The 15,428-nt window shown below is 40.7% G+C and overlaps 1 pseudogene; it reads left to right on the top strand.

Annotated features, from left to right (window-relative positions):
• Positions 1–11,669: 11,669 nt before the first annotated feature.
• LOC118603067 lies at positions 11,670–11,814 on the top strand (annotated as a pseudogene).
• The last annotated feature ends 3,614 nt before the right edge of the window (positions 11,815–15,428 follow it).

The raw sequence follows: 15,428 nt of genomic DNA, 5'->3' as shown, positions 1-15,428 counted from the left end.
CTGGTGCAGCTGCTGCCAGTCCAGACACATGTCAGCTGTCACGTGCACCCTGCTCTGGGCCCTTTCCCTGCTGCTGAGCGTCCTGGAAGGGAATTACTGTGGCTTCCTGATTAAGGATTTGCACGAAGGTTGGTGTGCAGTGTTTGATTTCATCAATGCCGCGTGTCTGAATTTCTTACTTGTACTTCTCTCTGGGTCCAGTGCCGGAGCCCGCCGGCAGAGATCGAACAGTACCTGAAAGAGGGGGATGAAGCCTCAGAAAAAAGAAGAAGACAGGAAAGCGCTTCGGGAGGGCATACAGTCACTATTGCAGCCCCGAGTTTATTTAGTACAGCCTTTATATAAGTTTTTGGATACAATAGCAGAGCAGGATAGCAAAGCACAGAGCACAATGGCAAAGCACAAAGCGCATTACCATAGGAATGCTGACATTTACATAAGTTCCTATATATCCTTCCCTCAGGGTAGAACATCCTTTTCTGGGCTGTAAAACATTCCACTATCTTAAAAGGGTTTCTTTATGATGCAAGTCTCCCCACCAGGGTCAGTAATGTTTAAGTTAACATCTTGCTTCCTTGAACCATTGTTAAGCTGTTTCAGTAGCTTCCTCATGGCTATCAGCTATGTGACTTCTTCAGTGTCTCTTAATGGCTCCTGACAGTCCAGTCTGGCCATGCTGACCAGATTGTTGTGTATCTTCCAGCAGGTGCACCGGATCAGGCTGTATGTGACCATCATGCTCATGGTGCTGGTCTTCTTCCTCTGTAGCCTGCCCTTCGGCAGCCGCTGATTCCACTTAACCTGGATTCACATTCGTTTAGATGTGTTCTCCATCCATCTTCACTGGCTTGCGCTCATCCTGTCCTGTGTCAGCATCTGCGCCAACCCCATCATTTACTTCTTCGTCGGCTCCTTCAGGCAGCGATGGCCAAAGCAGCGGCAGACCCTGAAGCTGGTTCTCCAGAGGGCTCTGCAGGACTTTCCTGAGCTGGATGAACGTGAAGGAAGTCTTACCCAGGAAACTCTTCCTCAGGACACTCTTCCTCAGGAAACCCTGGTGATGTCGAGAAGAGGACTGGAACAGCGATGAAACGCCTCTGCCCGGGTCCGTCAGAAGCGACTTAGACTTCTCGCTGCCCTGCCAGACTTGTCAATTATCTGCTCTTCTTTCCGGTTTATGCCCCAGAAATGCCTCAGCCATTCCCCAGTGTATTAAAATAGGTCGTTCTTAATATGGTTTTTCTAGTTGTTCTCAGAGAAAACATTAGTCTGAACGTTATACTTCTCCATCTTTTTTGACATTATCGATAAATTTCTCATGTTATCCTCCTCTGAATCTTCTGTATTGAATGCTTTTTCTTTACAATTTTCATTGTATTGGAAAGGATTCCTGTCTAAATCCATAAACACTTATTCATATATGTATTTATTCATATATATATTCATATATATTTATGTATATATATATTTTTTGTAACAATAGGACAGAAAAAGATATAGGACTATTGCTCACTCCCATATTATAGAATCAGTTTCCTATTCAGTCTCAGGATACTATACTCTCCTCTTTTACCCAGCCCCAGCCTACTCCACCCTTCTACAGCTACTTCTTACTACTTTGTTGACTGGGTCCTCTAAAGGTCTTGATGTTGCAGAACCTAATGCTGAATCTCCAAACTCTTCTTCATCAACACTCACTCCCAGAGTGAGCTCACCCAGCTCCTCTGGAATACACGAGCATAGTCCTGTGTGTCATTTGTCACTGTATCTTACCCGCCTGGGACAGTGCCTGGCACACCATAGGCTCACAGTAGTATTGAGTAAATGCAGAATAAGTCTTTCTGTGTGTTTTAAATGCTTCCTAGTTAATTCTTTAATGAAAAAGACAAGTAATTAAATTTGGCTGCAGCATAGGCACATAAAGGAAGTCATAGTAGCTAAAGCTAAAAATACTGGTTGCCCCTAGATCATATAAAAATAGTCTAGCTAACAAATATCACAAACAGAAGGAGAAAGGTGACAGATAGTGAATGTAGTGTGCTGAATTCCTCATCTCTTTTAAAGGAACTCAATATACTCATTGTTGATATTAACAAATTGAAACTAGTAATATAGTTTTATTATGCAAAGCTATACTATAAATCATAAAAGAGTTAAGAATGAAATCTGTAACCCATGGTTGCTATTGGGGAATAAGATTATGAGAGACTTTACATGCATTTATTACACTGTGGTGTCTTCCAAAATAAGACTAATGAACCCTGTGAGTAAATGTGAGAAGATCAGGGGAGCCGTGCAAAGCCCTTAATGCTACACTAACTATTCTTTTGCTACAGAAGGCCACATTGTGTGGGCTTCCTGCACAGGCTCACGGTGCCAGCAAAAGCCTCTAGGGCAGCCATTCCTCACAGGGAGGGGGGCTGGACGAGGAAGGATGAGAAGAGGCCAAGATAAGGGATTGGAGTCAGGGCAAATGAGAAACGTCTTGTGAGGTGCTTGTCTCACACAGAATCTCATGTACCCTTGTCAGGAAATCACAGGGGCTGTTCAGCATTTTGATAAGTCCGGCTTCGTCACCAGTTTTCGCTCCTGCTCCTGTCAGCACCTCCCTTCCAGATGGTGGAAAAGCGTTCTCTGCTACTAGACACTCCTGGAAAAGCTCTTCCTTTTCTACTCCTCACCTCCAACGAGAAGATGGTGCTAAGGTAAGAGCTGGCTCTCCCAAGGCAGCATTTTCTCACTCTTAGTCCACATGCTCACCATGTCACTTTGGGTGGGGGCACGCAGGGAGCCATGGGCACCCATCAGCAACAATCAGGAGACATGAAGCTCCCTCACGGAAGCTCTGGATGCTGGTAACTTAAAGTGTGGGAAAGGCCCCCCGGGGCCAACCGGGTCCTTCCTGCTTCACAGTTGCTGCTTCCCAAGCTAAGCTGTTGTTAATAAATTTAGATTTCACTGATTAGCCAGCTGTTCAACAAGTTTCTTTGTTTCTGTATTCTTGTATCTGGCTTGTCCCAGAGAAAAAACAGGGCACAATCTAATGGAGTAATTGAGGAGAGTTTATTGAAGAACTATGTAAAAAGGTACAGTCAAGACTAAGGAAAAATCAATAGAAGATGCAGAGCACAGGCCCCCAAAGAAAAGTCGTAATAGGGAGCTGTGTCCATTGCCAGGTCAAAAGGGAAAGGGGAGAACTTACCACACCGCAGGGAAGGCTGTTGCTGTAGCCGTAGTTGTCACTGCGACTGTAAGAAAGCCCACCAGAAAGCTCCTTTGGCAGAGTAACACGTCACTATGGGGACGCTATAGAAACGGTAGCCACCACCACCCCCAGTCAACCTGTAAGAATGGCCCTGGAATTCCCCTTCTGTTGTTTGCTAGTTAGACCCCCCACCCCCACCCTGCGGCTACCTGCCCACCACTATCTCTTCCCCATCTTCCTCCTGCTTCCTCCTCCCTCCTTCTTTCTCTCATCTTTTTATATCTGTATCTCCTTATACTAGCTATATCATTAAATTTATCTTCTATGTTTTAAGATTTTATTTTTTGGAATAGCAATACATTCGCAGGTTTAAAAAAACGTTTTTAATGCACACATTGAGAACTCTCATTCCCATCCAGGACCTTAGGCATCTATGTTTTCTCCTCAAAGACAAATACTGTTATTATAATTATTTGTTTCTCAAAATCTTTCTAGAGATATTTAATACTAAAATATGCATATACAGATAGTTTAAGAAGGAATATATAATACACGTATTATATTAATTATATATTATACATATAATGTATTTGAATATATATTTATTCCTTCCCATACAAATATACATTATTCTGCACTGTCTTTTTTTTATTATTTTTTAAATATATCTTGGAGATCTTTCTATACCAGGTTTAGCACTCTTTTTGTTTAGCTACACAGTATTCCATTAGACGGATGGGCCATAGTTTATACAATATCGATGGCCATTTTGGCTGTTTCCTATCTTTTTTATTGCAAATTATTGTATGATTATTAACTTTCTACATATATCTCTTACACATGTATAGATACATCTTTAGGATAACTTCCTAGAATTACAGGGAGAAAAATTATGACACTTTGCATGTGCTTATACGTCTTGCAAATTGCCCTCTCTGGGGGCTCTATCAAAGGTCACTCCCACCAGAAATGTGTGAGAGTGCCTTGTCCCACACCATCTCCCACACAGTGACCATAAACTTTTGGGTCTTTTGTATTTCAATGAGAAAAATATAACTCTGTGAGATTTTAATTTGCATGTCTCTTATTGTAATTTTGGTTTCTAAATAGGTTTAAGAGCCATTTTTATTTCCTAGAAATTATGGATTCATGACCTATAATCATTTTCTTAGTGACTAGTTGGATTTTGAATTATCATTTTACAGGAACTTTTACAAATAGAAGAATTAGTTTTGCACACCGATGTTCATTGCAGCATTATTCATAGTGGCCAGGACATGGAAGTAACCGAAGTATCCTATGATAGATAATTGGCTTAAAAAGCTGTGGCACATATATACAATAAAATATCACTCAGCCATAAGAAGAGATGAAATACTGCCATTTGTGACAACATGGATAGACCTCAAGATAATCATGCTAAGCGAAAGAAGCTAGACTGAAAAAGTAGAAAATCACATGATACCACTTATATGTGGGATATAAACCTAAAAGCAACAAATGAACAGGATAAACAGAGACTTAGGGACATGGACAATAGACTAGTGGTTACCAGAGTATAGGGGGTGGGGGAGGAAGGGAGAGGTAGAGGGGGCAAAGGAGGTCAAATATAGGAGGATAAGGGGAGGGTGAAGTGGGTAAAGGGGATCAAATATACGGTAGCTGAAGGAAACTGGACTTTGAGTGGTAATCACACAATAGAATATAGAGATGTCAAATTATAATGTACACCTGAAAATTATATAATTGTATTAACCAATATTATCCCGATAAACTTAATTTACAAAATAGATTATAAAATAAACATTAAAAAAACAAATAGGAGAATTAGTACTTTGTCTTTGATGAGTTACCAACATAATCCCAACTCGTCATTTATTTTTTGATTGTGATGGTTCATGCCATGCCAAACAAAAATTCTTTATGTTTTCCTCTTTATTAATCTTTACTTTACTTTTTATTTTTATTTTATTATTAATTTTTAATGCCTTCTCAATTTCATGCTATACTTTGAAAGTCTTTCCCATTTCCTTATGGTTTCTCCAGGTATTAGTATATTTTTATTATTTATTTTTAAGTATTTAGTATATTTGGACTTATCTTCATATGGAAAGCATGTTTTAAATTTTATTTTGTTTTCAATAGCTACCAGTTTTCCAATTTCATTCCCTGAATATTTCATGTTTTACCCACTACTTTAACATACAATTTTTGTCATATACTAAATTCCCATATGCATTTGTGTCTAATTCTGAGACTTTTGTTCCATTGATTAGTTTCCCCACATACAGTTTGCTGGCTCCAACTCCTCCTCTAGATTTTGAATGGATGAAGGACCTTTCAGAGCTCTTTTCTTTCCAGTCTGTATGTACTTTCTGAGAAAGCTCATTCAGACCTTTGAGGATAATCCCCAGAAAGCCATGGTCTAGCTTATGGTTGCTGTTCATACTAAAACTCCATGGCCTGAAACAGTGCCCAGGACACAGTAGGCCTGCATTAGTCTTCCAGGGCTGCCACAACAGAACACCATGGACTGGGTAGCTTACGCAACAGAAATTTATTTTCTCTCAATTTCGGAGACTGCAATTCTGGGATCAAGGTGGTGGGAGGTCTGGTATCATCCAAGGCCTTTCTCTTAAGTGTAAGGACCGTGTCTTCTCCCTGTTTCTTCGTGTGGTCTTCTCTCTGTATGTCTGTGTCCTAATCTCCCCTTCTTATAGGGATACCAGTCATGTTTGATTAGTGCTCGCCTTAAATAACTCATTTTAACTTAATTACCTCTTAAAAGACTCTGTCTCCAAATAGTCATATTCTGAGGTCCTGGGAGTTAGGACTTCAACATATGGACTTTGGTGGGACACAATTTAGCCCATAACAAGGTCCTTATTAAATATTTACTGACTAAATCTATTAAAGAAATTTTCTGAATATTTGAAATGACATTTAAAAAAAAATAACAAGTAACTTCATTTGACTGTAGCATGAAGTATATGAAAGGAAGATGTAGGAGATAAGACAGAAGCAGCATGGCTTCCCCTTCCTTTCCTTCTCTCCCTCTTGGCTGAATGCTGATATAGCTGGAAACCATGCGAGACTACAAGGATGACGGCGCAGTGAGTAGGGATAGGGAGCAGTGAGTTGAAAGGAAAGTTTGTGTCTCCCCCACTCCCACCATTGAATCATCCAGCCCTTGTGTCAAAAACTATCCTTATGAATATGGTAGTATTTCTGCACATTCTGGTCTGTTCTTTTATTCTATTCCAGGAGTCAGTCTGTGGGCCAAATCCAATTCACTTCATGTTTTTTATAAATAAAGTTTTATTGGAACATAGTCATGCCTATTTATTTTCATATTGTCTGTGGCTACTTTTATACTACAACAGCAGAGTCAAGCAGCTGTAACAGAGACTATACTATTTACGAAAGACTAAAATATTTACTATCTAGCCCTTAACAAAGTAAGTTTGCTGATCTCTGGTATATTCTTAAATCATCACCCATTATTGTTCTGGTAACTATAGCTTTGTGGTAAGACTTAAAATCAGGTAGTGTATGTCTTCTAACTTTTATATTTTCAGGATTATTTTAGCTACCTTAGTCTTTTGTAGTTGCATATAAATTTTAGTATAAACTTTGCAATTGCTAAAAAAAATCCTTATAAAATTTTGACTGTGATTGTGTTGAATCAATTAATTAATTTTGGGAATAACTGATATCTTAGAATAGAGAGCCTTTGAATTCATAAACATGGCACACTTTTCTATTTATTTAAGTATTCTTTAATTTTTTTGCAGCAACTGTTTTTAGTTTGTACTCTACAAGTCTTGCACATCTTTTGCCAAATTAGTATTTTGTGTTTTATGATGCTATTGTACACAATATTTTTTTACTTCATTTTCCGATTATTCATTGCTGGAATGTAGAAATGCAACTGAGAGCAAGAAGGCTGGATAAAAGGCGCTTGACTTTCTCTCCTGCCACAGAGGATCAATTCCCTCTGAGAGGGATCCAGAAACAAGTCGAGTGCCTCCTATAGATCAGGCAACTGAGAAAATGTAACTAGTTTATTTTAGTTCATGAGAAAAAAGTAAAGAAAAGAGAAGAGAAAGGGAGGAACTAGCAAGAAGACCAATGGCTGGCTGGGTAGGAGTAGGGCAAAGGGCCAGTGAAACCTCTAGTGAGGGAAGGGCTAAAAAGGATACTTTAAAACAGAAATGTATAATAATCTTATTTATGTGGATTATTTGTTTATGCAATGTAATATATAACTTCTTCCCATGTAGACGTCCAATGAAGTCTACACCACACTTACAAATAACGTGGATAGATATGTAGGGGGAGGGGAGAGTTTCCTGTGTGTGCGTGTGCGTGTGGATATATATCAAGTCAGATGATCTTCCTTCTGGGAAGATATACTAGAGAAAAAAAGAGATTAGTTATAAACCAGATTCTGGAGACAGAGGTGAGATAAGAATGCAAGGTCTCAGATGATACCTGGGTTATCCATGACAGTATAAATTAAACATGGGGCAACAATAAAAGAAAGACACTCATCGCTGGGGACAAAGTGATGCCAGAAATGAGACTGAAGTGCCAAACATGCACACCCCTTAGGGCCCCGAGTTTTCTAGCAGCCAACATGAAGACCAAGTCCTGTCAGTCATACATTCATGATATATAAATAGGCCAACTTCCCAAGAGAACTGCAATTGTACTTTGTACCAAAATCAGAGTGTACTCTGTCCCAGGACACTCTCATAACTCAATGTTCTCAACAACATGCTAACAGAATACACAACCATGAACCTCTGCAATGACTTCCGACACCAGCTATCTGGAGTCAAGCTAAAGGTTCGCAGGTAAAGGGCACAGTCCTCACAAGACTGCCTTCACTTTAGACACCAGCCGCCAGTTTGGGAAACCCCTGGCCAATCTTTCTTCTGACCTGCTGGCCATAAATTCGGTGGTTTGCACTATCCCCTCAGGTTAAATGATTCCCTAGAATGACTCACAAAACTAAGGAAAGCACTATATTTATGATTGCAGTATCATTATAGCAAAAGAATATAAATCAGAAACAGTCAGAAGGAAAGGCACCTAGGATGAGGTCTGGGACAGTCCTAAACATGAATCTTCCATCATCCTCAGGAATGTATCACCCTTCTGGCACACCAGTGTATGGCAATATGCAGAGTATTGCCAACTAGGGAAGCAACTTCAGCTTCAGAATCCAGTGTTTTTACTGAAGTTACATTATGTAGGCATAATTGATTGATTTACTGCCATGTAGTTGAACCCAATCTTCAGATCCCTCCCCTCCCCAGGACTCAAAGTCCCAACCCTCTTATCACATGGTTGGTCTTTTCAGCATGGCCAGCCTCCATCCTGAGTCATCTAGTTAGCATAAATTATCTAGGGCCCACCAAAAGTTGTAAACTATTAGGTATGGCCCAGAAGGCCCAATAACAAATAAACTCCTATCATACTGAAAATTCCAGAGGTCTGGAAGTTTCTCTCAGGAATAAAAGACAAATGTCAGCCAAATTCTTTATCACCCAGCCGTTCATTGGTTGATCCTAACAACAGAAGAGAAATTAAAAATATATATACACATACAGACTAATTTGCGAATGTTCAAAGTAACTTTATGCACAATTTCCGAATATGTGAAACAATCCAAATATTCAAAGACAGGTGAGTGGATAAACAAAATTTTTTTATCCACACGATGGAGTACAATTCAGCAATAAAAAGAATGAAATATAAATACATACAACAACAACAAAAAAAACAGGACACAAAAGATTACATAGTGCAATAGTCCACTTTAAATAAGAAAAAACTACTCTTCGATGACAGAATACAGATCAGTGGTTGTCTGGGCAATGGGTGAGGTTGGGAGATTGCTTGCAAGAAAGCATGAGAAATCTGGGGGGCGGGTAATAGAAAAGTTCTGTATCACAACTAGCAGTGGTGAGTACACAGATGTCTAGATTTGTCAAAACCCATTTTGAGCATACATCATACACATAAAATGGGTGCATTTTATGATATGTAAATTTTAGTTGAATAAAGTTTATTAGAAAAATATGAAAAGAACAAACTCTAAAGATAAAAATTGTCCTTTAAATTGACTAAATCCAACTTTATTGAATAACAGAAGATAACAGCACAGATATACAACTCATATGTTTCTAATAGCTCAGAAAGTTGTTAGAGAATTAAATGTGTTTCTGCTACCTGATGAACAATGAGACAAATCCCCATAGATACCAAAATTAAAGTTCATTAAACTAATATAGATTTCGTATGAGCTTGTTACACATGTGAGTTGATGTGTGAAAACCACAGAGAAAAAAATTGAAAGCAGGAGCTCAGGGGATAAAAGTGACCACAAAAAAACAAAAACAAAAACAAAACCCACTGCGACTCAGACATTAAAAGTGCAACAAAAGAGACAGAAAGAGAGGAGAACAAAGGTGGGGTCCTAGTTAAGCCAGACTCGAGGCTTAAAATTAAGACCAAGATTTCTGCCCCTGGGGGACTGTTTCACCTTTATTCCCTAGGTGTGCATACAGCTCCCGTGAAGACAGTTTTGTCAGAAACACAAACTGCGTTGGTTATAGCATTTTTGTTAGTGTGTGCTGTAAACATAGATTTATTAAATGACTCATATCCAGAATATATAAAGAACTCTTACAACTTCATAACAAGAAAACAACCGACTCATTTTTAAATACTAAAAGATTTTTTTTAAGCATTTTCCAATTACAGTTGACATTTGATATTGTATTAAAGGCCGTATCATTTTTTTAAGTCCCCTGAAACAGATTAGGAATAGCTCTCAGAACCTTGATCTCTGAAGATAAACAGTTCTCCCCTCTTCTTCCCCAGAGGCTCCTTGTGAGATGAAAACTTCTTTACCAGCTCCAGTTGGAAAACTGTCAGTGGATAATGCTCGCTAGTCCTGTTTGGGTCACATGACCCCCTGGACCAATCACTAGAGACAGGGTGTGTGGCATTCTGCATGTCCCCGGTTTACTCACAAACCATTACCCTTTTTAAGAAAGTGGAATCTATCGCCAGTGAAAGGAGAAAGGTCGTAGTTCAGAACGTGGACACTGAAGGATTTGCGAGCCAGCCAGCCACACAAACTACTATCAAAGACGTGATGTTTTTATTCAGACCTATGCTGTCCTGTCCTCCGTTACTCAGAGCCTGCTTGGAATTTAGACTGATGCCACATTGCGCTTTCTGCTGGATGGACAGCCATTTCTGTCTAGTCATCAGTTGATTAATAAGTATCAGGTACCCACTGATTGGAAAAGTCTGTGGAGTGCTGTCTTCAGAACAATTCTCCAGCTCCAGCCAGACTCAATGTGACAAGATTCTGGGATCCATTAACCACGTCTTTCATGGGTGAGGTTTTGGAGAATGATGCCAGAAAATAAGAGACAAGTAGTTAACGAGGATAGAAAGGTAAGTAGAAGCCTCAATGTTAAGTGTCAGAGTATCTGAAAAGTTGATTAGACATTGTTCTCTCTAGTTGCCAGAAGCAAAAAACAATACAATAAACGCCCATATTTCTGCCAAACTGTCGGACCTGTCCATCCAGGTGTATAAGAACCCCTGCATCCCTAACAAGTGAAATGAAAAATCAGGACCATTTTCATAACCGATACACTCCTCTCATTTGCCCATAGACTTATTCTCTCAGCTCCCTCTTCTGGAAAATCTGAGGTTCGGCATCGCAGCAAATGTGTGAAGAATGAGCGTACTTGTCCCACAATCAGTTGACGGCAGCAGTCACACCAAGGGGAGGTCTTTTCTCCCTTGCAGTGCCCTGTGGACCTCTGTAAGCAGAGCACAGAACAGTCCAGGATCTTGTCCTCACTGTAAATTTTCACCAACACAAATGCCATGGCAATGATATGGTCGTCTGTTTCAATCATCCTCCGCCCCCCACCCCAGCCAGGAAGACAAACTGAAACTGCCCAAAAGTCACGGCCTCAGCAGTCCTCACAACAGCACTAATGTGTGCAGGTTCAATCCAGGCCAAAGAATATCTGTCGCTAAGAGGAACCAGCACCTAAAACTCTTCCCCTTTGTGGTCTCTGTTTCACCAAGCAGGGAATGACATTCCCTCAGATCGCTGGCAGGGCGAACCTCCACCATTTTATAAACACAGGTCCACGGGCATTAGGCGAAACCCTTGGGGCCAAATACGATCACGTATGAAAGACTACATGTGCTTTGATGGCACCCCTGTGAGGCTCTGTGCAGAGGATCCAAGTAAGCTAAGCCCTGACGCCTGACCCCAGAAACTGAGACAATAAATGTGTGTTGTTTTAAGCCTCTAAATTCATGGTAATTTGTTATGTAGCAATAGATTAACTAATACAATAGGTGAGTAGGTATGAGTCTAGAGTTAAGAGGTTCTTGGGTAGATAAAAATGTGGAAATCAGCTACAACCATGCTACCCTGAATGTGCCTGATCTTGTCTGATCTCAGAAGCTACCGATCTCTTCTGATCTCAGAAGCTAAGCAGGGTCTGGCCTGGTTAGTACTTGGATGGGAGACCACCTAGGAAGACCAGGGGTCGTAGGCATTAAAAAAAAAAAAAATGGGAATCATCAGTATACAGATTGCTTTTGTGCTGGCTATTGTCTATTTGCCCCCACCTCAGCCAGTTCTCCTCCCTTCTCTGCACCCCAGGAGGCTACCTTCTGCTGACTAAACTCGTGGGATTCCTTGGTTCAGCCAGTAGGAGGTACCAGCAGATCAGAAAGCTCCCTCCTCCCTCCCAGCTCCGGGTAATACAGCCCTTAGACTTGGTTAAGAGTGGCCCCTGCTGGGCCAGCCATGCCATTTGGGTGGGGCTTCATCCTCCAACCCTCCACCCTCTTACCACATGGCATTAGCCTTGGTAGGAACAGTGATGGTTCGCCTATAGTAACAGAAGGGAAAAGAAGGTACATGGTTAAAGATGCTGATAGGTAATAGATGTAGAATTGGAGCTTTAAAGAATTTCTCTTCTGATCGTTTCTATTGTTCCAGTTAAGGTCATCAGTTGATAGTGAGGATGATGGAGAAGGTGTTGGGGCCTTAAGGAAAGAGGAAATCATAGAATGGTCCTGTAGGGGGGCAAGAGGTGAATGGACTAGGGAAATGCGCCATAGTCGCCTAGCAGTAGTAAGGATGCATTTGAGGCCGTTGGTCATTTTTCAAGTGATACCATTCGGTGGATTCCTTCTCCAATCATGGTCAGTTCTCATGATGCAGACACAAAATAAACAGATTCAGAGTCAGCTAGGGCTGAGGCCCCTTTGGGTATAGCAGACACTGTTGTCCATATCCCCTGAGACTCCTTTTGTAGTTTTGATGCCATTTGTCCATCCACCAGCTGGTGCAGGTGCCACTGATAATGGCTCAAACCTGCAAACTTCTCCAGAAGCTTGTCTTTGGGTGAATGGAACCATCTCACTCCAAGATGCCTGACTGAGGGGGAAGTCACAAAAGCACTTCTTTCTTGCCTCAAGGATGGGACAGACTCCATGATAGTTTATACTCAAGATCAAGATGAGACTGGACTACTTGAAACTATTTCTATGCTTTGCCCCTTCCCTGTTCTGCTCACCTCACATTCTTACAGATTTCTGCTGAACACCGATGAATTAATCACTTACACAGGAATCCCCATTTCAGGCTCTGCTCCTCAGAACAGCCCAGAGGATGCTACCTCCTCTGAGGTGAAAAGGAATAAACAATGAGGGAAGCGTTAACTTGGGTGAGAAGCTCCGTGGTGGCTGTCCTCAGCAGGCTGGAGTCGGTGGTAGGAGATTCCATTAGAGAGCTGGGCTCCTTGGTCTCAATAAAAGTGATAGGATCCTGAAGTGGCAGAGGCCAAATGGCAGCATTCATCATCAGAGGCAAGACAATCTCAATCATCACAATGGGCAGCAACGTCAGAACAGCAGCCTGAGGTCCTGACCTGGAGGACTCGTGGAGACGGAAAATGAGCACAGTATTCCTCAGGGCAATAAAGATTTACAAGCATCAAAGATATCACTTAAGATGTATAATCAAAAGAAATCAAGAATGAATGAGCAGAAGATTGAGGTCAGCCACCTCGACAGTATCAGGATGCTTTACCCAGTTTTTAGACCTGAGGCAGGTCTCAGACCCAGAAGCCATCAACGGAAAGGGAAGCCAGCGAGCCCATGCAAGGATGTCAGCACAGGGGCTCGACGCAGACCAGCAGGATAGGGGCCTGCATGAGGAAGGTGGCCAAGCAGAGCGCTGGCCTCCTGGGGTCAGGTTATTGATCATATTCAGAGGGCTCCAGCAAGTAAGTAAATATATTGAGCATAATGGGAGCCAGATTTCTTTCAGTTGAGAAAGGCAAAAACAAATAAATACAGGGAAAGCTGTGAACCCTGTTGGATTGGCATTAAATTGGAACTGGAGTTATAGGTGTAAGCTAATGGTTTTCAACATATACATAGAGATACAAAAATATCCATATTTATCTGTATGTATATGCATATGGACACAGATACACATGTACACTGATGTATACACAAAGATATATATTATTCTAGCTCTGACAACTTGGGGAGGGTGGGGGCTGGAAATAGCAACACTCTAATAGATCTTAGTTTTTAAATACTATTCTTTATTTAAAGAAAGTAAGGCTCTGGGGAGTGAGGAGGGATGGCTGATTTCAGGACTAGGGCAGGAAAAGAACAAGGTGACTGAAAAAGTCTTAATATTCTAGGAAATAAGGAAGTGCTCAAAGAATGATGGGGACCTGGAAAACAAACACAGAAAACAGCTTAAAGAGACTCTCACTGGAAAAATCTAGGACAAATGAGCATCAAAATAATACTACCAGATGATAAGTCTTTGAATAATAGGAATTGATGAGCCTGCAATGACATAAATATATAAATGAAAAAAATAATAAATAGGGAGAAGACAAAGTATTTCCTTAGTATAGAAAATCAACTGGAAATTGATAGAATTAGGAAATCAACATTTAGCAACCATTGGAGTAATAATTCAGGCAAGAAATACCCATGGATGCTAAAAATGAGATTAAAAATTGGATTGAAATGAGATGAGGGATAAAATTTAATACACCTCAAAGTATTTCTTCCACAAAATTCTTCCTATTTACAAAAGGGATAAAAGCAACTACAGTGGAGAAACATGTTGGACACCGTTTTTGACTGGACAAAACTGTATCATGCAGGACGGCAACGAGAAGGACACGGCATCACTTCTGGCCGAAATGGATAATCCAAGTGTAACCGCGTGGAAGTACTGGACAAACTCGTGTCGATGGACATTCTACAAAACAACTGGCCTGTGGTCTTTAAAGAAATGCCAAAGTCATGAAAGTGAAAGAGACAAAGGAGCTGTTGGAGGTTGAAGGAGACCGAAGAGACGTGATGTGGGAATGAGACATGTTATCTTTGACTAGACCTTTTTGCTATAAAGGATATTGGTTAGACATCTATATAGTTCATAAAACGATTCCCCCAGTTGCTCCCTCCCTCCCCTGACCCTCCACCTAGCCAACGTATTAATGCTAACTGCATTCCCTATGCCATGCTCCCCATCCCTGTGACCACCTATCAACTACTAATTTGTACTTTTTTAACCCTTCAGCCCATTCTCCTTGCCTCCCAACACTCTTCCCCCTCTGTCCATCGCCAAATTTTCCACTATATTTGTGAGTCTATTTTTTATTAGTTAGTTCCCTAGATTCCATATATAAGTGGAATCAAATGGTATTTATCTTTCTCTGTCTTACTTATTTCACTCAGCATAATAACCACTAGGTCCTTCCATATAAAGGTTATTCATGATGAAACTTGAATAGGGTTTCTGGGAGAGGGCACACAAGATTTCTTTGTACTGCACTTGCAACTTTTCTGTAAGTTTGGAATTGTTTCAAAATAAAAACCTTAAAGAGAACCTATATTTTAATACTTTTTAAGAAAGAAAGGCTGAGTCCCCTTGGGGAAGTACCCTGAAACAGTACAGTAAATGTGCATAGTAGTGAATCCTCTAGTTTGGGGGTAACTCTGGTGCCAGTATTTGAGTAAAAGGGAATACCTAGATCTTTTGAGGGCTGTTATTTACAGAGTCTGAGCTGACACAGAGACCCAGGGACCCAAAGCCCATCATTGTCCCCTGTTAGAAAAAGGCCACATG

Source organism: Rousettus aegyptiacus, unplaced genomic scaffold (genome assembly GCF_014176215.1).
Source record: "Rousettus aegyptiacus isolate mRouAeg1 unplaced genomic scaffold, mRouAeg1.p scaffold_m13_p_5, whole genome shotgun sequence".
NCBI classification, from domain to species: Eukaryota; Metazoa; Chordata; class Mammalia; order Chiroptera; family Pteropodidae; genus Rousettus; species Rousettus aegyptiacus.
Note: the sequence above shows the minus strand (reverse complement) of the source record. Positions and strands in the feature narration are given on the sequence as shown.